The sequence below is a fragment of the Nomascus leucogenys genome, chromosome 13 (assembly GCF_006542625.1).
Source record: "Nomascus leucogenys isolate Asia chromosome 13, Asia_NLE_v1, whole genome shotgun sequence".
Lineage (NCBI taxonomy): Eukaryota > Metazoa > Chordata > Mammalia > Primates > Hylobatidae > Nomascus > Nomascus leucogenys.
Window position 1 is genome coordinate 64,144,101 of NC_044393.1, and position 23,454 is coordinate 64,167,554.

General features: G+C 36.9%; 1 long non-coding RNA gene across 1 annotated transcript in view; it reads right to left on the reverse strand.

Annotated features, from left to right (window-relative positions):
- Nucleotides 1-2,803: 2,803 nt before the first annotated feature.
- Nucleotides 2,804-23,454, reverse strand: part of LOC105740763 — a 120,828-nt gene continuing 100,177 nt past the window's right edge. The window contains exons 3-5 of the long non-coding RNA XR_001116843.2: nt 7,696-7,769; nt 4,701-4,778; nt 2,804-2,885 (exon numbers count right to left, since the gene is read on the reverse strand). This is a non-coding gene — a long non-coding RNA (uncharacterized LOC105740763). The remainder of the gene's footprint in view (nt 2,886-4,700; nt 4,779-7,695; nt 7,770-23,454) is intronic.

Sequence of the window (23,454 nt, forward strand, 5' to 3'; positions counted from 1 at the left end):
AAACAAAACATTACACCCGGAAGTTTAGTGATTATCTGCTTTGGCTGGCCATGCTTTAAAGGTGAAGCAGCTCAGGCCCAGGGACCCTGCAGCCAGCCATAGACCAAGGCAGTTTCTGCTCAGTCCACCTGCAGCCTTGTCCTGCCTGCCTGACAAGGCTCAGAGTGATTGTCTCCCAAACAAGTCCAGGAAGGTAAAGTCAGAACGCTGAGAAGGAAAAGAACCTGTAAAACACAGGACAAACACTTAAGTTATCTGGGCTGAAGAGACCTACAGTGAGAAGACCCTGCATGCCAGGTTTTGTGTTCTCAAGGATCAGCAAAACATAGATGCTATGGCCTGGCTAGTCCTACCGGCATAGCAGGCAGGACTTAACTCCAGAGGTGGGGCCAGACACTAGATCAGATTGAGGACTAGCTAAAACAAGGACAAGGTGGAAGCAGCTTTCCTTGAGACATGCCCACCAATGTGCCATGTCAGCTTACCATTGTCATGGCAACACTCAGAAATTACCATCCCTTTCCATGGCAATAACTTGATGACCCAGAAGTTACTAATCTTTTTTCTAGAAATTTCTGCATAATCCCCCTTAATTGACATGTAATTTAAAGTGGTTATAAATATGACTGCAGAACTGCCTCTAAGCTGCTACTCTCAGCACACTGTGGAGCCCTGCTCTGTAGGAGCAGTCATGGAGCTGTAACACTGCTGCCTCAATAAAGCTGTTTTCTTCTACCACTAGCTCAGTGTTAAATTCTTTCTTGAGCAAAGCCAAGAACCCTCCCAGGCTAAGCCCCAGTTTGAGACTTACCTGTCCTGCATCACTAACTTACTAATGTACTAAGATTTTTAGGAATCCAGAAAAAAAATTAACTAATCTAAAATACACAGGGTGGATGAAGTTGAAGTTGAACTTTTATTATCTCAGTTAGCATGCAGTGAGGACTCAAGATATTATTGTCATGGTCCTCTAAAATTTGATGGAAAGAAAACGTATGCAAAGGATGAATCAAGAGGGCAAAAATGTTTAAGTCTTTCATTAAAAAGAAGCCACTCAACACAGTGCAAGGCTTCAATACTGTGCAGTGGGGTGGTGTATGTTAGGAGAGTTTAGACCTTAGAAAGAATAGGAATACATATGAAATAATCAACATGAGTCTTCCGCATCTGTGTTTACCATGGAGCACTTCTATTCAGTAATAAGGCAGGTATTTTATTTTACTTTATTTTATTGATTTCAACTTGTCAAAATTAACAAAGGCTAAAGCTATGGTTGCAAATTTATTTTCCCAACAAGTAATATCATCCATAATACCACTGTCCTATAAGGAAAGGAACAAGGAAGTGACATGTTCACTTTAACCTTTTAAATTATAGTTTTAAAAAGAATAACAAAGAAAGAAGTGGCTGAAACCTAAATGCCATATAGAGAAGACAGCTAATTGGTAGGAAAATAATTTTTATTTCCAGTTTTGAATGGGTAATAAAAACAACTGAGAGGAAGGAAAAATAACATTATACAGTAGGTGGTGGCAGTTTCCTCCAAAGTAATCGTGCATAAAAGTATAAAGTTGTACATAGCTTGGAGAAGTGTGCTGCTTCTGAGATACTCAATTGGTTAAAGGCAAACAAGCTAGTATAAAGTGGTTGAGTACAAAGATGTCATTTCCTCCTCCCATCAAATTAAAGAGGATTGTAAAGTTTTTCTGTGTGTGACACAAACAGTGGTGTGCTTTACCTACTGCCAGCTTGGATCACTGTGATAGGAGTTGCTGGTAAACATCACTGCAGCATGGATTTAAAGAGGTGTCACCTCTTTTTCATTTGGCTGGAAGATGATAATCAGCAGACAAGTGTCTCCTGATACTCATAGGAGGGAGCAAAACAGAAGATCAAACGCTTCTTACTCTCTACAAATAACTGTCTGCAAATGCCTGGGTCTGTCAGGATTCCAGAAGATAGTGAACATTTCTCAGCCGGCAAAGCACTGCCTCTTTGACTCTGATGTCTGCATCTTATCATAGTGTGCAAATTATTTAGCAACTGCCACATTATTTATAGGTATGAATTGAACAAATTAATCTCATAAATAATTCATTTGGGGGGCTGTGAATTAGCAGGGCACCACAGTAAAATAAAAATCTACTTTTACAAAGCTGATATCAATTGTCATTGTGAGTTAGATTCAATCTTTTTTCAAACAACATTTTAGCATTACTGCATGTGGCCTTTTTTAGGTTTAGAACCAAGACTGTGTAGATGAGGTGAATACAAGTATCTAGACAATCTGTTGGAGTGCTCTAAAAATAATAAAAGGAATATAAGTGGGGAATTCTGGTGTGAATTATCCAGATAATTGCTGCACTTTTTCAATTCACCTTGGGTGCACAGTTTTTTAAAAACTGTCTTTTTCCTTAATGAGAGTTCTGAACTATACAGACTCATAAGATGAAATAGTTTGGTACAGAAGAAAGTAGGTCTTGTCCTAACAGAGCAGCAGGCTGTCAAACTATTTCATCAATCAAAAAACCAAGAACAGGCCTTAGATACCCCAAAATTTATTTTTAAAACTGGAAACAGAAGCAAAAATTTTACTTCCCTACAGTGAGACATAAGAATGTCACTGTGAACCTGAGAGAAAGACAGTCACAAGTTTGTTTGCTAGTAGACTCCTAGGGAGCTGAACACAAAAATCCAATAAATAATTAGCTCTCCTGTGACAGGCTTCTGAATTACTGTGATACATTAATTGGACAAAATTAGCATGAATTAAGGCAAATAACTATAACATGTAATTTATTACTTACTAAGCATGGTGCTGCAGTGGAAGCTTCGGATTTCCCTTAAGATTGCTTTAACAGCTATAATGCATTCCTTAATTTACTCTGTGGAAAATCAATTTTTTCAGAGTTCATTAAGCACCAATATGTTACAATGCAATTCTCTAGAGCATAGAGCCTCAATATATTATGCAAATCCATGCCAGTGTGGCACCAATATGTAAATAGCAGTAATGTTATTGTCAGTTTCCTATTGATAAGTCTGACCAGAATGAGAATACCTAGAACTTCTTGAATTTGTTGACTTATTTTGTGTGGTTGGGGCTGTTGCATGCTGTCCTTCACTGAATGTAATGCCAATATTTCTTGCAAGGTATAGCAAGGCTTTCATCAATGACTGGAAACAGTGTCATTTCCATTTAATTCCATGCCTTCTTGTCTGTGCTAACCAACCAATCAACAAGTGTTTATTAAGTATATATTATGGGCCTAGTGGAGTCCCTTCTGAATTTTAAGTGATAATAAGCTTTATTTACCTAATTTGATCCAGAGAAATAATTTAGGTCATCAAAGCTGCAGTTTCATGGAAATATATCTCAATTCCCCATTTCACTTGGCATCAATTGACTTAGGTCATATTAACAAAAAAAATAACATGTGGTTCAATTGAAAATAATTTTGTAAAAAGCAGTACATTCAAGAAAAGTAAAATTGAAGCAATTTGTTTGGCTTTAAGACTTAGTAGAAGAATTATTATTATAAAAATTAATATCCACAATATCTGATTTTTCAAAAGTTGGTGATTTTGTTTTCCCAATAAATAGCAATTCTATAATCCTTTATGACTTTTTAAAAAATGTTTCTTTTAGTTTCTAATTAATTTTCCAGTATTTATTTTTTCTCTGGGTTATTTATAGCATTAAAAATATCAATTAGGTCTCAATGTTCAGAAATAATAGAATGCTATGGGCTGAATTGTATCTCCCCAAAATTCATATGTTGAAGCCCTAATCCCCAGTGTGATAGTATTGGGGATGAGGACTTTGGGAGGTAATTAGGTTTAGATGAGATCATGAGGGTGAGGATATCATGATGGAATTAGTGCTCTTATTAGAAGATATACCAGAAACATGCTCACACACTCTCTCTCTCTACCATGTGAGGATACAGGGAGAAAGCACTTATCTGCAAGCCAGGAAGTGAACCCTTGCCAAAGCCCAACCATGCAGGCACCCTGATCTCAAACTTTCAGACTCCAGAACTGTGAGGAATAAGTTTGTGTTATTTAAGCCATCCAGTTTATGGTACTTTGTTAAGGCAGCCTAAGATGGCTAAGACACTGGTTGGAATAATATAAATGTGTACAATTTGGTAGGTTGCATACAAAAACTATGTTGATTTATAAAATATTAGGTAGAATATGATTCCTTTTTTTGGTTCCAAAATACTCTTTCTATATTATATCTGTATAATATGTATATAAGATATATAAATATATATTTGTATATATAAATATATGATATATAACACATAAATATCATAGAATACAAAATATATACTATATATAAATATATTACATACTATATATTATTTATTATTATATTATATATCATATAATATATAAATGTGTAATATATTAAAAATATAATATATAAAATATAATATATATAAGTGCATATTATATATACATTTGTGGAGGATGGAGGATATATATCTAGGAGTTGTCTGCAATGAATACTTTCGTTTCCTCTAATAAATAAGAGCTAAATATTATTTAAATGAAAGGAATTTTTTTTCCATTTTCTTGCTCTTTTCCTTTATAGCACTTAATTTGAAATTATATATTTATTAAACCATGAATTAATGTTTTTTTCATACTACACTATAATTTCAGTGAAGACAGGTACTCACGTGACTTACCTTTTATATCTGGAACCTGGCACAGTGTGCTTGTTGCATAGTAGGTAATATATATGAAATTAAAGAAACACCAAAGACCTGAAAATAAATAGAAATGATAAAGCAAAAATGAAGGGAAGCCATCAGGAAATTTGAAAATGGAGAAAATTGCTGAAAATTGTTTTTGTGGGATGACAATATGATCAACTCCTCTCTTTCTCTATATACGTACACACATACACACAAACATACACACACACACCAAATAGTTTGATGTATATGTATATGTATATATATATATATATATAAAAATAGTTTTTCCACTAAATTGTGGACTTCCTTGTTTTAAGTCAAATTCCTTTCACTCAGTTTGTCTGATATAAAAAGACTCAAACTCAATGTAGTTGATTGGTGTGCTAGCAGTGTTTTCTATACTGTAATTCACTACCTGATTATCAAGTATACTGATGGTGATTAGCTATTTAATTATAAAGAAATTGGTCATAATAATAGACACAAAAAAATTAAGATTTATAGGCACCAAAAAAGATCTTTCTTTTGACGGAGGGGGGGGGAATACCCTGAATTTTTCCATATTTTCTGCAATAAATAAGTCCTTTTGTCAGTTTTGGTAAATGAGTATTACAGTGAGCATGGGTAAGATGTTCTATACTTTTTCTAATGAAAAATTGGACTGAGGATTCCAATACTGCTGTTTCTTGGCTGGACAGCGTTTGTTAGCGTATGCTACAATTTTACCTAGAAAAGAAGGGAGTTTGGGAATGAGAGAAATTTTGATGCTTCAGCATTTATATAATTTTTATTTTATTGGTTTTTAAAATGGAAATACAATGCAAATTATATGGAGAGTAAAACTGATGAGAATTAGAAGGAAAAAATTAACTCATAATTCAAAAAATTGGAAATGAGGAAAAAGAGTCCAACAAACTACTAGAGTAAAAGTTAAAAAAAATCGCTGCTAAATTCAACATAATCTAATTGTCACGAAGAAATCACTAGAATGTTATTTCCATGCCTAGGATACATCATGTTTTCATCACTGAATTCTTAGCACCTAGAGCAGAATGAAAAAGGAGTCAGTCAGGAAGTTGGCTGGAGAACTAGTCTTTCAAGTATGTCAAAACATTATCGCAGCATCAGATATCTCTGGAAACATAACAAGATGGTGAAAATGGTGTTTCCTTATTTTCTCTCCGGAAAAATATTCTATGAAACAGAAAGAAATATTTTGTTTTAGCTTGGAGGGTGTAATAAAATATGGCGGCTTCTCAGGTGGTAGATGTAGTTCTCTGAGAGGCTTTGGTTTTGCTGAATACTGTGTGGATTTTTAAGACCAAGCTGATTAACCTGGACTAAGAGGAGGTACTAAGCTCTGTATTAGTCTAACCATGCAGAGCAGTGGCCCCTTTCCCGTTTTCACAATGAAATTCTTAGCCTCTATCCTAAATGCATGGAAAAGAAATATTTAGAGACTATCACTTTTAAAGGGTACCCTATTGATCATGCCTTGCTTTAGGATCCCACTGTTTTCCTAGTACTTTTGTCCCTACAACACCTAAACATTGTGACATTCTTTTCTGGTATAGTTACCATCACACTGGAATGACTGTGAAAGATTTCAAGTCTCTGGGGAAAAATTCAGATGTAAAGGAGGCTGGGGGAAAATACATTTGTTTGTGAAAGGTTTGGTTTCATGACTTCATGGCTTCATATGAACATAGATTATGTGGGGAAATTCTGACACCTCTGGAATGCTTAGAACAGACCTAATGAAATTTTGACAACAAGTGTCCATAAATATGTATTTTACAAATAGGTTTTGTGAATGTGTTTGATAAACACATATGATGGTAAGGTCGACAAAGTATGACTCAAAAAGTATTTACGGGGCGGAGTGTTATGATATATTGTATCAGGTTTCTGATTTACACGGAGTAGCTAGAAATGAATTTACATGATAAAATAGAGCATTTACTGCCTATAAAGGATATAAAATACTAACCCAATTTGTACTGCAGAAGTTTATGTGGCTTTTATTACAGGTACTTTGGTTGTTTCTATCTGCTTGATAGTTATTTCTTAGGGTTTTTGTAATATTCATTTTAAACATTAAAACTCCAAGATTAGATTAAAATCTAAGTATCTTGTAAATAACATATATTGTGAAAGATTATGTTGTGAATGAGAACATTTTCTAACAGAGAAATAGCTATGAAATCTTTTTATGATCTATCATCCAAATAGTACTATTAGAATGAGAGCTTTTATAGATGTCTAATTTCTCAAACACTTTGCAAGTAATTTCATCTTTTACATTATATAACTATGTGTTCTGAAAGTGCTTTGAATAATAGAATCTCTTGGTCTGAGATTAATAACCACATCTGTTTGTTTACTTATGTGTTTAATAATAATGTCATATTTTATAGCAATTTTAATGTGCTTTTACATCTGTTATGACATTGTGAGCTTACAATAGTCATACAAATAAATCATCTTTTAGTTAGGATCACTGCATATAGATCATTTTTATATAAACATTGAATCAAAAGTCTGAGCTCAAATCCAGTCTTTGTTTGCTGCCTATACATGAGACTTACGAGAGTTGCTAACATTTAATAAGCACATACAATTGTCAACTATTATGGTTTACATACTTTATTTAATGACCCCTGGCATTGGCACCTTTATAATTTCTTTTTATAGGTTACAACACTGAGGTTAAAGGAGATTAAGTAATTTGCCCAAGGTTACACAGCTTGTAAATGACAGAGCTGGTAATAGAACCCTTGCCTGCCTGAACCCAAAGCCTAACTTTAATTGCAACTAGACTACACTGCTTTAAAACATGGAGACTGGGGACACAGCTTCCATAGAAGAATGCTTTGCTGTCAATGATCCTGCTTACCTGAAATGTAAATTGTGGACTTTATGGAGCCACACTGGGAACCTAACTCTTAAGTTTTTTTTTTTTTTTTTAATAGCCGTCATTTACCTTTGCACGAAGATTTGCCACAGGATTTGTCACTGTTGCCATTCGAACACTTCCCAATCAAATAGACAACAGTTCTAAAAAGAAAATGTTGATCAAAACACTTTCTAGTTTCTCAGTCTTGATGTTCCTGGTTTTTTCCTCCTGGACATTATATTTTGTTCTAGTGAGAAAAGTCAGTTTCAGAAGCATTTTCTCAAAGTGTGATGAGACAGAGGAGTTCTAGAGCTAACCAAGCAGGGCAGCTCAAGGAAGAACAACATGAGGGAGACATTCGAAGAGGATGAGTGAAGAGCCATGAAGGGCCATGAAGACAGAGCCAACTGTCAATGTAAATGGAAAACAATAAAAATACCAAGACTGGAGGAAGGCTGTGGACGAAGGGCATGGATGAGCAATTAGATCTAAGATAGTAGATGACACCAGCACATGCATTTGGTTGCAATACAGGAGAAAACCCCTGAGCTTAGGGTACTTAGTATCTTATAATGTTAGGCATGCCAGCCTTTGCTCTGGAGGGAGACATTGTGTTTATTTTGCTGGACAATAATTATTCCTGGAGGAAGATACCATCTCTATCTTCCAAGGCTGTTTGATAAACAAACATCCTTTAAAGAACAAAGGCAACCAGTGCCTTTACTTCCAGGATAAGCAGATGCCTGTGGGACTGATAAAGACTTGTGTTCCATTAATATCCACACCTTGTTTCTATACTGTCTTGGCATCTGGCAAGTTTTTCCCAAGGGAATACACTCCATTGTCAACTCCAGTGGTGTCATTGATCACTTCAGCTAAACTCAAGGACAAGTTCTATATTACCTATTCTATGTGGATAACTTCCATCTAGGGATAACAACCCACAGGATGTAAAACAGTCATTTCTCCTGGAAGCATCCTTGAGTAGTCTAGCTTTAAAGAGATTCCGACATTTATCTGAGGTTTTCTTGATCCACTGCTGGTGTTTCCTTAAACACTTGGAGGTCTCTTATGAATACCTCTAAGGTATATGTCACTGTGTTTTCAAGAGGGAAATAAGTTCATGACTGGCTTTTATATAAGAAGTCCATTCCTGAAGGTGTCACAGTGCCATGAAGATAATGCTATTTACAATTATTGGGCTTCCCAAGTGAGACCTACACCAGTTGGAAGGTACAGGTTGATGGAGCCTCCAGGCCAGCTGGTCAGTATTAGTTTTCCCAACTTAGTTCAAATGGTTGAGACTGGTCTTTGTGTTTGGAGGGGGAGCCAATCTAATCTGTTCTTTTTGTCTTGTCATCTGCCTGGTGACATTTGTCTGCTCCATGCAATGATTAAGTCTTGACAAATGGTAAATGGCAAATTGATAAATGGTGGTGTTGAAAGATGATTCGTATGTGAGGTGCAGAAGCTAGGACTCGGTGTACTCTTTCTGATGAACTTCTCTCTATGTTTGAGGGGATAATGTTCAAATCATGGTAGGAGCAGTCTGGTAGGAATGGCAGACGCAGAAAGTCAGTTTAATACAAGGCTCTTGCAACAGTTTGGGAGATGTGTGCATCAGGGTGTTTTCATTTAGGAGGATGCCTCCAAAGTGGCTCTGACAAACAGCGTGTCTCAATGTCCCTACCTCTCCCCTAAGATTTTTATTCATTCCTCATCCAAGTGCTAAGGTTGTTGCTCTCCCTTCACTGGCACAAAATCAGCATTTCCCATTCACATAGCAATTATGCCATTTGTTTTTCAGTCATCTTCTATTTTCTTCCAGATCTTTCATTTGGAAGTATCAAATACTATACAACAGTGCATTTTTATAAAACTCACAGAGATACATAACATTGCCCACTTTTGCCAAGGTGGGCTACCATAGCACATTTGGCTTAGAGTATGCTTATGCAAATATTCAGTATTCTCATAATCTAGGACTATATACATATATCCAATAAGAGAATCCAGGTGACTGCCCATAATTAAGTTTGAGTCCCCTAGGCCCCCTTTTAACCATGCTGATGTTCATAGAGTATAGCAACCAGTCCTGCCTGAGGTAACGGTTAGGGGAAAGAAAGATACACCATGTTCATGAATGGGCAGAGCAAAATGCCAATTTTTCAAAATAAATCTATATAGCTCCCCAATGTCTTTGACCTGCCTATTACCCATAGAGCAGGTGAGAGGAACAGATCTCTTTTTGGAGATAATTGCATTCAATGACCAAACTACCTTACTAACATTGCGGACCAGAAGGAGTATGGAAGGTAGAGTTAGAAATATTTTTGGCTTAATTTTTGAGGAAGTATTTCCAATGCTCAATAATATCAGATACCTGTGGATGTATGGAAGTTCTATCAAATATCTGGACTATAAGCCCAGTATGGAGTGGCTTTTCCAATAAGAGCAGAAACGTTGTCATAATGGAAATTTTTTGAAAAGCCAAATATATGACACAGAAAATGTCAAGAACCATAATGTTATAGCCAGAGTCAGTGGATGTGACAAGTATATCAACACTCTAACCTGCGTTCCAGTGGTGAGACATGGCCAACAGCCCCAAGAAGGTGGTCAAAAGTCTGATGTAGTTAATCTGCTAGAAGTGAGAGGGAGCAATGCGCCTTTCAATATGTCCTTTCTCACTGTGAGATAAAGAGGTCAACTTTTGGCAGGAGCCACAAGTCTGGCATGTGGTAGGCAACATAGAGTCCTTTACTTTGTGGCTGGCTTGCAATTGTAGATGTGTTTCCATTAAGATAGGGGGTTCAGGCAGCAATCATGGCAATCTGAGTGGTTCAGGCTGTATCAGCTGCTTGACTCCAGTTGGTCTCATCAAAAGCTGACACTTACTAAGGCATGTACATGAGTCACCAAGACAGTTTAATAAAAAGCCATGGTTGGTTTCCACAGTTTGCAATTCTGAAGAGCAGTGTCTTTAATCTGCTAGTCTGCAGTTTTCCAAGCGGCAGACCAAATATCTAGCCCATTGGCAACAACCCAGGAGTTGTAAAAAATATACCAAGATTCATCAAGCAAAGTACTGGCCAGAGCTTTGAGCTCTGCCCATTCAGCAGAATGACCAAATCTATTCTGGTTCTACTGTAGATGGTTCTGGGTTGGGCAGCCACAGCAGCCCAGTGGACAACATCATGATTCTGTTTAGCCAAACTATCAGTGAACCAGACCTAGACATTTAGGGTGATCTCTGTGGATCGAGAACCCCATTGAGTCAGCAACTCTGTCTCAAATGTGTTGGAGTGGGGAAAAAGTTTCCCCCAAAGGGAAGGCTGCCTCTGTTTCATATAAAGCTGAGATACCATGGCTCTGTTCTTGGCTATTTCATTTCCATTTGAAAAGGAAGGCCTGTTAGGTCCTTTCTGTCTTTTATTATTGAAGCCAAGTTATTGAGCCCAAGTTGACCCACCCCAATATCAGGCAAAGAGTTGCAAGGCCTTCTTGGATCAAGTGCTCCATGTAGGTAAGAACCTAGCATTAAGTATTATATGGTTTTCAACAGGATGTACTTGCTAGTCATGTCAGGAAGGTGATGTAGGTGGAGGTTGCTACCCTTTGCCAGAGGCTCCCATTGGCTAAATCATTAGTCACAGAAACTTAAAGCTCAAAAGGATGAGGAGATCTGTGGGGCTCCAAAGATACCAGCACTTCTCTACATGCAGCTCTTCCTAATCGGAAGAATCTCCACTGGCACTTTTGGGATGAAGTATAAGCATATAACATATCAATTTCTACTGTGCATTCAGATGTTAAAAAAACATTGAATTCGCCCAAATGGCCCCACCCATAGTGTCATATTAGCTTTCTTTCACCTCCATGAACCCTATCTAAACTCCCTTAGCTCATGAGACACGCGGAAAAGGGATGCCCATGAGAAACTTTCTCCCACTGCCTGGTATTTTGTAAACACATTGTCCACCTTTATGCTTATGTATTATTGTTCATGAAATTCCCTCTGCCTGATATATCCTTCTCATCTCTCTCTGTCAATATTTGTCTCTTTTAGAGCCCAGCTCAAGTGTTGTATTCTCTGTAAAGCATTTGCCAACCACACCCATTGGGCTGCACGTATGTGCTTTTCCTCGAGGGTCCCCATTGCCTATTTCTGTTATGGTAAGCATCCCACTGTGTTACCATTGTTTGTTTACATGTCTCTTTATGCAGCTAGCCTGTGATGTTCTCAGGGCATGGGCCCTGTCTTGCTCATCTTTCTTTCTTGCTGTCTGGTGCCATGCTTGTTTACTGAGCTCTCACTCTTCTGAATGATGGGCTGAGCATGGAGAATTAAGCTAGCTCCTATTGGAGTAGCATCTTATTTACTTTCCATTACTTTTTGACATTTAATAAGTCTGACTTCTGTCCTGTTATTAAAGTTAAATATATTTCCTTATCAAAGTTGAATATAATAAAATAATAGTGCTAGGAAAACAGTTATGGCTTATAGATTAGATTGTTGATATGATATGGAAAGTTAACAGGATTCAAGTTATTTGGCTTAAAATCATATCTAACACAAACTTCATTTGGCTACAAGAAGTTCTGATGGGCAAATTAATAGCTATAATATATAAGCACTCATAGAGCATTTACAATATTGTAAGCAGCAAATATTAGTGGTTAGCTGAAACAGATATCAGGCCAGCCTGAGTTTGTTTCCAGTTTCTATTAACTACTATCTGTAGTTAAGCTATCTAACTTTTTTATGTCTAGTTTTTCCTCTGTATCGTAAAAGCAGCTATATCAGAATATCACTGGAAGAAATTAAATATGATAATGCTTGTAAAGAGCGTAGAATAATGCCCGGTAACAATACCTGCCCAATAAACTACAAAGCAAGGGGTTCATTTAGGATGGGACTCCTCGAAAAATAGTTACTAATTAACATTTCTATTAATGGACACTAATTAAGTTTGTATATTTGTACTTGTATATTTTGTACTTTCTGTGTTGTTGTATATTTTTTTCTCTTTTGATTCTAAAACACAACTTGTCTAAAAAGGGACAAGCAATCAAGGTATCGGTATCTTAACAATGAGGCAACAAGGTCTCAGAAATAGTGACCTATTCATTGTCACACAACTTGCTATGGACTGAGTCAAGACATTTTGCTAGAATATTTGTCATTGTCTGATATCTATTGCACATGAGCATTAAATCTTCATCCGTTCATGTTTCAAACAGAATAAAGCTCAGAATCTGCTCAAGGTAGGTACATCACCTACAAACGATTTATAAGATGTTAAGATGAAATGAATTATCAACAACTATCTCAATATGTATAAAAATTTCAATCAGATTTTTAGCTCAGCTTAAAATATACAACAAATTACAAATAACTGTGGTAAAATTCATAAATACGTGTTGAATTTTAATGGCACCAAGTCCTTTTTGGAAATGGGAAGATTGTACATTGTGAATGTAAAAATGATTTTTTAAAAAATCAGCATCTTCTTAGCGGGGGGGTTGTAATGTTTTACTGACTTTGCTTGGTGTGTGTCTCAGTCTACCTTCAATCTCTCTTTGATTGTGGTTGGTCATCTTCTCCAGTGCTTTGTGCTGTCATTGTTTCTCCTTCTAATTTCGCTGCTGCTCCTCTTGGGAAAGATTCAGTCTGTGTTGCTTTGCATGTTTCAGAGGCTTATAGATTTCCTTTAGCCGTAACTGAATATTTGCTTATATTACTAGGGTTTACTGTCCTTTCTGCAAATGCCTATACTCCGATGAATCACTATTTTCTAGTGGAATTTGTTTTCACATTAAAATATGTTTTTGTGCTTTCTTCCCAAACAGGATCCCATGGTAGATACTTCTCCTTCACATGTTTAACTACTTCGGCTCTCTCATGGCCACATACCCACTTGGTATTTGCATAGGCTTCAGTGGCCAGCACAGCCTTCTTTTACTGTTTCTACAGCATGAGAGAGACTTTCATCCACCCTTCCCTCAGGAAATCCTCTATTTTAAGCTGGAAAAAAACGCTGCTGAGCAGAACCACCAGAGTCAATTCTTTTCAGGAAATAGCAAAACTGTGCCTGTTGTATACTTCCTTAAACTAAAGAAGGCTATACATCAAAATTTGTGGCGATATTCCTAATTTCTTCTATTTTCAACTCTTCACCATACATTACTTGTGGTTTAAAATAAACATACAAACACAAATACATTCATTTTTAAGAATTTTTGTTAAAGGTGAGGCAGAACAAAATGAGAGATTTGTCATAAATAAAAACATCTTGTTAGGGTGATGTGGTAGCTCTGAGTTGGAAGATGCCATAAATATTAATATTTGTTATTGACAGAAATATTCAACATATTTTTGTTCAACAGTAGGTATATATTTGTGAAATATAGTGAGGACTACTTTAATCTTAAAAGTAGGGAAAGGAGGTCACTTGACGGCTTCTCTACAGTCCCCTTCAACCATTCCCCATTATATTAAGAATACGGCAAAGGAGAATTGTGTAACTTGAGAAGGGAGCCTGGAATGTTTGCATCTTCTCAAAGAGTACAGTAATTAAGATCAACAAAGCAGGTTTATTTTATTTGGCCTTCACAGGATCCTTTTCAGAAATTTTGGCTTATCTTCAAAGGATTGTTTTAATAGTTGAAAAGTTCAAACTCTCACACCTTAAACAAATAAAACATGGAAGTGACTGTTTGCTACAAAAATGATTTTAGGGAAAACTAATCTAACTAAAAATTGGCACTGAGTGCAGAAAGTTCCATCATCTCGAGCAAAGCATGCAGACAGCCTGGGTGGTGTAGAGCAGGAAAGGGTGGAACTCTGAAAACAGTTACAGAAAATACAGTAGTCTCCTTTATCTGTGGTTTTGCTTTCTGCAGTTTCAGTAACCTGTGATCAAAAGTGGTCTGAAAATAGGTGAGCATAGTACAGTAAGATATTTTGAGAGAGAGACCATATTCACATAACTTTTACTACAATATATTGTTATAACTGCTATTTTATTATTATTGTTGTTAATCTATTACTGTGACTAATTTCTAAAATAAACTTTATCATAGGTATATGTGTATAGGAAAAAAACAGACTATATATAGGGTTTGGTATTATCTAGGGCTTCTGGCATCCATTGGGGGCAGTCGGAAAGTATCTCCCATGGACGAGGAGAGAATACTGTATTTTTTTCCTTATCTTCACAAGTGGTGGGCCAAAATCTGACATACTACTTTCTTCAAGCATGCTCCTGAGGTTTCCCTGTTTGAGAGCCTGGCATTACACTAATTCCCTTTGCCATAACCACACTCTGAATGCACTTGATTAGGGTCAGCTTTTCTCACCCTCCTTCCCTCCTTCTCTCCCTCCCTCCTTTCTTTTCCTTCCTTCCTTCCTTCCTTCCTTCCTTCCTTCCTTCCTTCCTTCCTTCCATCCTTCCCTTTCCTTCCTTCCTCCTTTTCCTCTCTTTCTTATTTGTCAATATCACATCCTTATCATCTCAAACATCAAATTCATGTGCCATTAGAATAAAGGAACTGTTGGGACAATGATGCCCTACTTCACAATATGTCTTTGTACAATATTACTTTGCATAATATTTCTGAATCATAGGAGATTCATTAGAAAAGCAATTTAAACATTTTTTTTTGTGTGTGGGTAGGATGAGAAATCATCTAGTGTTACCTGTCATGTCTTCTTGTCAGTGGTAGTACATAAGCCCAGGGACAATGGTTTTCCATTTATCATATTGCCAGAACAATTGTCCGAGTGATTGTGTAGATAGCTTCCAGGAAATTCACTGGCTGCTAACTGATCAGTGTTGGGATATTGCCTATGACTCTCCCTTTTTGCCGCTTCACACTTGATGACTTATATCATGGAGGTTGGTTCTTAGTGCTGACAACACTGAGGTCAAGAGCAGCCAGCCTCCTTGTCCCTGGGTGCTCACAGTGCAAAATCTGAATTTGGGTTCTTTCTTGAAAGTCTAGCACCACAGGGCACGTGAGTCCCACACGACCACAAAGGACGTAGCTGAGCCATAGTGCTCCTTTAGATAGGACATTTGTTCATCCATTCAAAGGAGGCCAGCCGGGCACGTTCATTCACTTGTCCTGACTAGCCCCTGTAGGCATTCAAGTTTGACACAATTGAAAGACAAGATCATCTCATGTTAGTAATCACGTTTTTAAAAAATTTCATGAAGAATAACAGACATAAAGTGTGCACACATTAGTGTACACTTCACTGAATTTTTACAAACCAAACACACCCATGTAATCAGCATCACGATTAAGAAATAAAACGTTGCGAGCATCTCAGATGTTCTTGTGTGTCCTTCCAGTGACTACTCACCCCCAACAACAGCATCCTGATGTCTCACTGGCCCTGGTTTTGACTGCATTTCTGAAATGTTTACTAACTCTTTAAGTATATGCTGTTTCATTTGATCCTTACAACAACACTGGGAGATTGGTAGGGCCAGGTAGTCAATCGGGTAAACACTATCACTGTATTCAATACCATCTTTTGCTGCTTTCATGATGACATTTGGGCAAGGTATTCTGTGGATAACCTAGAGAAAATCCACCTGAAAGTCTCCTAACTTACTGAAGTAACAAAATTTGAGACATTATGTAACAAATAAAACCCAACCCACCGAAAACACCTGTTATTTCCAGCAGCGGGAGACTCAACTGTTGCTAAACTTCTCTTTTCCCCAAGCTTTTATTCACGTTGCTTGTTTAAAGGGCTATTATTACTAGAAGTGAAGAATCCAGTTGTTAGAACATTTGCTGTGGCTTTCTGCTTGAATCTCAAAAGTTCATATATTAGTGAGATATTGCAATGACCGTGAAAATACATAAAGCATTATTTTTATGCTTAGCATGAGACATGCAATACCTCAATTTGGGGAATTTATTTTGAAGGAAATGGCTCATTAGACCAGAAAATGCCTATTTTGTTTTCATTTCATTTTTTTAAAGATGTCCGTGCATGTTTGCATAGCAGGTAGAGTTAAAAACCCAGTGTAGCAGGATTTCAGCTGTTTTTTCTTCCCTTTCAAAAACAATAACAGAAAGGGAAATTCATGTATAATATACCATAATTTACTCAAATTTAATGAATACATACAATTTTTCTTCCTCAAGTATTGATTATAGAGGAATTTACTGTAATTTATGATGCATTAGAAGATTATTTTTTGAAGAGACCTTAGCCAAAGCCAATGGCAACTCTAGCTCTCATTTATAATAATGGAGTAACTGCATTGAAACTTGACTTTTTCATTCTAATCATATAATTGGAAAATAACATTTAACATACCCCCAAACATGATGAACTCATTAAAAGGCTTTTTATTTGTTATTTTACAATGGTTTAAAATAATTACAATGTTTTAAACAAAATTTTAGCCAGTATTTTTCTTAGTCCTTTATAGTCTAACAAATAGTAGTGGAGTTGTTTCTTAAATTATGCCACTGTATATATCCAAAGAACTTGGAAATATGTTGAATTATAGTGCTCTTCTGTTTAAAAACTTCACAAACTTGCATGGTATTGTGTCTCAAGAATTAATAGATTTTAAATTTTTTATTTCAAAGTTTTTGGGCTACAGTGGTTTTTAGTTACATGGAGAAGTTTTTCAGTAGTGATGTCTGAGATTTTGGTGCACCTGTCACCTGAGCAGTGTACACTGTACCCAATATGTAGTCTTTCATCCCTCACTACCCTGCTCCCCTCCCCCGAAGTCCCCAAAATTCATTATATCATTCTTATGCCTTTGCATCCTCATAGCTTAGCTCCCACTTATAAATGAGAACATATGATATTTGGTTTTCCATTCCTGAGTTACTTCACTTAGAATAATGGCCCATTTTTCTCTTTTACAAAAAAGAAAACCAGGTTTTCTCAAGGTTGGTATAAAGAAGTAGAACCAGTTATTGAATAGCAGAAGGTGGATTTTATGGTCTTCTTTTGGGTTTTTTTCCATATTTACCCCTACTCTACTCCTAACTAACCCTTATCCTAATTTTGTCCTGAGAAGAGGGTGTAGTGTTGTTCTGGGTATTCCACTCTGATCCAACTGCGAACGTGTAATCTTTACCTTTATAACCTGCAGTGCAGTTGAAATCAGGCAGTCAGACAGAACTTTATTAAAGAATAACAAAGTGGAAATAATTTTTTTTTAAATAGCATAAACTAGACTATTTGGCTTCTTGAAAGAACATAATTTCAGCTTGTATTTTCTGACAAGGATACCCACAGTTCTTTTGTAGCTCCCTATATGCCTGTCCTTAAATGACAGAAGACATATTTGACCACTGCTTTGTGGAAACACCTTTACAAACATCTAGAACTCTCAAAGTCAATAGAACAATCTAGAGGCAGAAATAAAGTTGCCTCTTTTTGCTTTCATATTTCTTGTTTAAAGACTTTTTTCTTGGTGATTAATTGACAGAGGACCCCTCAGGAGAGAACTCACCTTCCATAGAAGCAGGCTCATGACTTGCAGCCTCCACAGGAGAACCATTTAATAATCTCATCCCAAACCTCCATAAACATACACATTGTGCACATATGTAGAAGAGTTTTGTGTTTTTGACCCATGTGGGAAATCCTTTCATTTCTGTATCAGTGAGATACCCATATTTCTTGCTATCTGCTGGCAGAAAAAGGAGGGATTTTGTCATAGTGAGGAGGGAAAATTGTTTTTTTCCAGCCAGAAAAAGATCAACTAAAGACAGATCAACTAAAATCTTGACTAATGTTTGTAGAGCTATGCAACATAGTCATCTTTGGTCCCTTCCAAACCATGGGATTTGACACGTTGCACCAACTTTCTCCCTTTTCTGAGGCTCCACTCTGATGAAGGTGCTTCGTGTACTCTGCTCCACGGGAGACGGGGATTTTTCTGTGATCAGATTTTTTTACCAGCTTTGGAGGGGGTGCAGGGTATGCTCTGTCTTCTTAGATAAACATAATATTAATTATCTTTTAAATGCCATTTATAGACACCCAACTTAACCAGAGACTGATATGGTTAGTTAGGCTTTGTGTCCCACCTAAATCTCATCTTGAATTGTAATCCCCATAATCCCCACACGTCAAGGGATAGTGCAGGTGGAGGTAATTGAATCATGGAGGCGGTTTCCTCCACGCTGTTCCCGTGATAATGAGTGAGTTCTCACGAGATCTGGTGGTTTTATAAGGGGCTCTTCCCCGTTCGCTTGGCACTCCTTTTTCCTGCTGCTTTGTGAAGAAGGTGCCTTGCTTCTCCTTCCCGTTCTCCTTCCCCTTCCACCGTGACTCTAAGTTTCCTGAGGCCTCTCCAGCCATGCTGAACTGTGAGTCAATTAAACCTCTTTCCTTTATTAATTGTCCATTCTCGGGTATTTCCTTATAACAACAGGAAAACAGACTAATACAAAGACGAATATTCAATAAGGACTGGAACCAGGAATCCAGTGCTACCTGATCGAACCTTGTCCCGTTCATCTCCCATCTCTGCAGCTCTCTGCTTGGTTGCACTCTCTATATAGTCTCTCTTAGCTCTCCTGGTAAAAAGTTTATTTGCCTCAGTTTTCATTTACTTATTCTAGGACAGTACCGTCAGTTTTGCTTGTCATGGCCTACGTCTTGGAACAATCACTGCTGAGGGTCAGTTCCAAACACACGGGAGAAGGTCTGGGACCAGAAAAAGAAGAGGAAGGTTGAGGAATTTTGCTGGTTGACAAAAAAAGAGAAATTCTTTAATAACTTTTCAGAAAGCAAAACCAAAATTCACTACAACAGAGACTAAATATTTGTTCCCCTGAAGATTGATTCCCTTTCGTCTTTCCCCCAAGTACTTTAAATTCAGAAATTGATTAATTGCTTAAAATAGCTAATTTGGCAACAGAATAGGAGCAAAACAAATGAATAAAAATGGACGTAGACTGGCTATTTCTGTCAGGGAGAAATGGAGGAAATTATTTATTTTGACCATCTTAATAATTGCTATAGAAAGTAACATGATTGATTTGATGGTAATATTGAGTTAGGATTGAGTAACAAGGTGGCCTAAATATAGAGAATAATCATGCTGTGACCCAGCTCACCTGTGTTGCGGAGCGTATGCTACTTTGGGGAAAGGATCTTCAGGTGTTGTAGTTTTACGCATTTAATCTGGGAGAAAAAGACCTCCAGGTGGTATACGTCTATGCATTTAATCTGGGGAAAAGGGATCACAGCTGGTATACTTTTCCATCAGGTTCAAGCATTCGGGAATGCAGGAGAGAACCTTCCCCTCAAAATTTGTTACTGATAATCAAAGGAAACAGATATACTTCTGGATTCTTGGCCGGGCGCGGTGGCTCACGCTTGTAATCCCAGCACTTTGGGAGGCCGAGGCGGGCGGATCACGAAGTCAGGAGATCGAGACCACGGTGAAACCCCGTCTCTACTAAAAATACAAAAAATTAGCCGGGCGTGGTGGCGGGCGCCTGTAGTCCCAGCTACTCGGAAAGGCTGAGGCAGGAGAATGGCGTGAACCCGGGAGGCGGAGCTTGCAGTGAGCCGAGATTGCGCCACCGCACTCCAGCCTGGGTGACACAGCGAGACTGCGTCTCAAAAAAAACAAAACAAAACAAAGTAACATGATTGATTTGATGGTAATATTGAGTTAGGATTGAGTAACAAGGTGGCCTAAATATAGAGAATAATCATGCTGTGACCCAGCTCACCTGTGTTGTGGAGCGTATGCTACTTCGGGGAAAGGATCTTCAGGTGTTGTAGTTTTACGCATTTAATCTGGGAGAAAAGGACCTCCAGGTGGTATACGTTTATGCATTTAATCTGGGGAAAAGGGATCACAGCTGGTATACTTTTCCATCAGGTTCAAGCATTCGCGAATGCAGGAGAGAACCTTCCCCTTAAAATTTGTTACTGATAATCAAAGGAAACAGATATACTTCTGGATTCTTTTGTGATATCCCTAGAGAGCTGTTGCTATTGACATATACTATTTTTATTAAACCTCAACCTATTGAGGCCACTGTTATTTCTTTTGTGAGAAGTAATGCCCACTAATTTCAAACATTACTTTAGAGAGGAAACAGACCAATTTATGTAAAATAATTCACAGAAAGCCAATTAGCTCACAACTCTTTTGCTGAAAGCCAATTTGCCAAATGACCAATTTGCCTAAAACTAATTTGCTAAAAATCAATTTACTGAATGATTTATTCTCCAAATTATTGAGGATTAAAAATAATTTTTGGTTTCACCACTGTTCTCGCTTCTGCCAGTACCCTTTATAGCCACTGTTGCCCAGATGGGGTGTTTGTCTCTAGGGGTAAAACAACTACAAACTGTGCCAAAACTTGTTCCAAGGTATTTGTTTGATGGCCCTAGGGTTTGCGTTTTCAATTTTAGAGAAAAGGAAACTGAGGCTTAGAAAATTTAATTAACTTGCTTATTTAAGTCAATTAGGAGTCTAGACTATGAAGTACAGAGGTTTTTCTGGCTCCAAAGCATCTGCTGCTGTCAGCCATTATGTCATGCATTGCTTGATCATCTGTAGTGTGTTTCATACTGTGACCATATTGGAGAATTAGCTAAGGAAAAATAAGTCCTTAAAAACCAAAGCTATAATGAAAAGAAATGAGATAAATCAGAAAACATAAAACCAGTGTATTATCTAACACTCTGTGAGGGAATGGGATATTTGGATTGGTTAAATATTCTGTTTAAAGTAATTACATATATTATACATTGGTAGAGATATCGAAATAATAACATAAAAATACACAGTTCTACATCTTTATGGGAAAGAATGAAACTTTAGTATTTATTTTAGGTTGATTTGGAAGCTGAGCTTGAAGTCATTATTCAGATCAAGAGGAGGTCAGATTCAGAGTTTACTTTGAGAGCTCCAAAACGTAGTTAAAGTATTGAGAGACGAAAGTTATAAATTCATTTGAGAAATTTTATCAGCTATCAAACAAAATTATTACTAATAAAGCTTTTGGGAATAACTCCCAGAAGCTGGGGTGGGGAGGGTACCATTACTTTGAATTAGCCCATTGTCAGAATGGCATCTTCCAGTGGTTGGGAGTGGTTATTGTCTTTTCCTGCAGAGTAAGAGCCTAAGGCACAGTTCAATGACCTCAGACAACAGTGAAACTGAGGCCGATGTGATACAGATCTGATGGGCTGAGGCATCCTTGAGCCTAAGAAAACTGTCATTTTTCAACAGTAACTACAGTAGAACAAAAAGTCTATTTACATACTCAGATTTAATGCCTATTCTTTTGCAAGGGAAGATATATTCTGGCTAAGTGTTTACGAGCTCTTTAAGAAAAAGAGAATTTTAGAAACTGTATTCTGGAATTTAAATGGGAAACAGGACTTCTGCATTATATATTGTACTGCATATATTGCTCTCTGTGATACCTTTGAATGAATTAGAAAATGAAGCACCTTTGAGGGATATGTACAATTTGGCCAGTGAAATCTGGGCTGCACTCAGCTCCCGTGTTTTCTTGGCCGAGAGTCTTTGTACAGAGCACTGTCCTGTACAGGTTTTTGAGTACTGCTCAACCATGCTTTTCCTTTCCTATGCCCAAGTTGTGACCAACAAAATTACCACACTAATTACAATCTAGTTTCTAAAAGTACTCTCCTCCAAGTCAGTTGTATATGCTTGCCAAATATTTTATAATATTAAGTTCTAATTGCTTTTGAATTGCTGATTGCCTATTCTTTCTTGGTTATTCATATTTATTTTAAATAAATTTATTTTATAGTATATTGATGTAAAAATGACCTATGATCGCTATGTTTAAGAAGTACAGTAAGTCAGAAAACGTAATCAGAAAATGTAATACCAATATATTATCTAACACTCTGTGAGGGGATGAGATATTTAGATTCAGCCACACTAATTACAATCTAGTTACAATCCAAAAGAAAAAAGAAAGGTATCTCCCAGCCTGCATTTTCATCTTCTAGAAACAGCTACTGCAGGACTAGGCACTAGGGGCTCAATAATTTGCCGAAGTTCTAATCATCAATAAGCAAGGGAGACAGGATGGGGTTGGCCCTTTAACTTAGGGACCTGCTTTCTAAAACACTATACTTCTTCTCAAGCATTTTCAATCTCTCCATTTTTTTCCTTTGGATTTTTCTCAGTTATTGCCACAGGAAAATTTCATCTCTCTTTTATTCTCTCTCCCTTTTGCTACTTGGGAATCCCATATGATCCTGGTCAAGTCAAGTGAGTACAAGAATATAGCTAATGATATGTCTTCATTAAATAAAATTAAAGTTTTACCTTTTGTAGTGAAATTAGACAATATCGGGAAGCAATGACATCAACCCTTAAAATATCTTGAGTCCTCTTCAGAATCTATAATGACATCTTCTACTGTCTCTTCCTCTTATAATTAAAAATTTAATTTAATTTACCTTAAGCACCAATGTTCAAGGGAAATTTCTTATTAAATTTTATTGTACTTCTTATTTTCCAAATGTATAGCAACTTTTACCTCAATTTATATGAATGAATTTGGATATTGCTTCAAACTTCTTTCTTAAGCTCAAATACCTCTTTGGAGTTTATGTGCATAAAGTATGGGATAGAGTCATAAAAGCAGCTTTATTTCTATGTAGTTGATTGATTTGTAGAAGAAGTTTATTGCATTGCAGTCAGCATTATAAGCATTACTGGACTATATTACACTTAAATGCTTTCTCTGTGTGGGCTCTTTTATGTCTATGTATTTAATTTTATTTATTGCATTTCAGCTTTCTACTTCATGGCATGTCTATTTACAATATAGACTGTT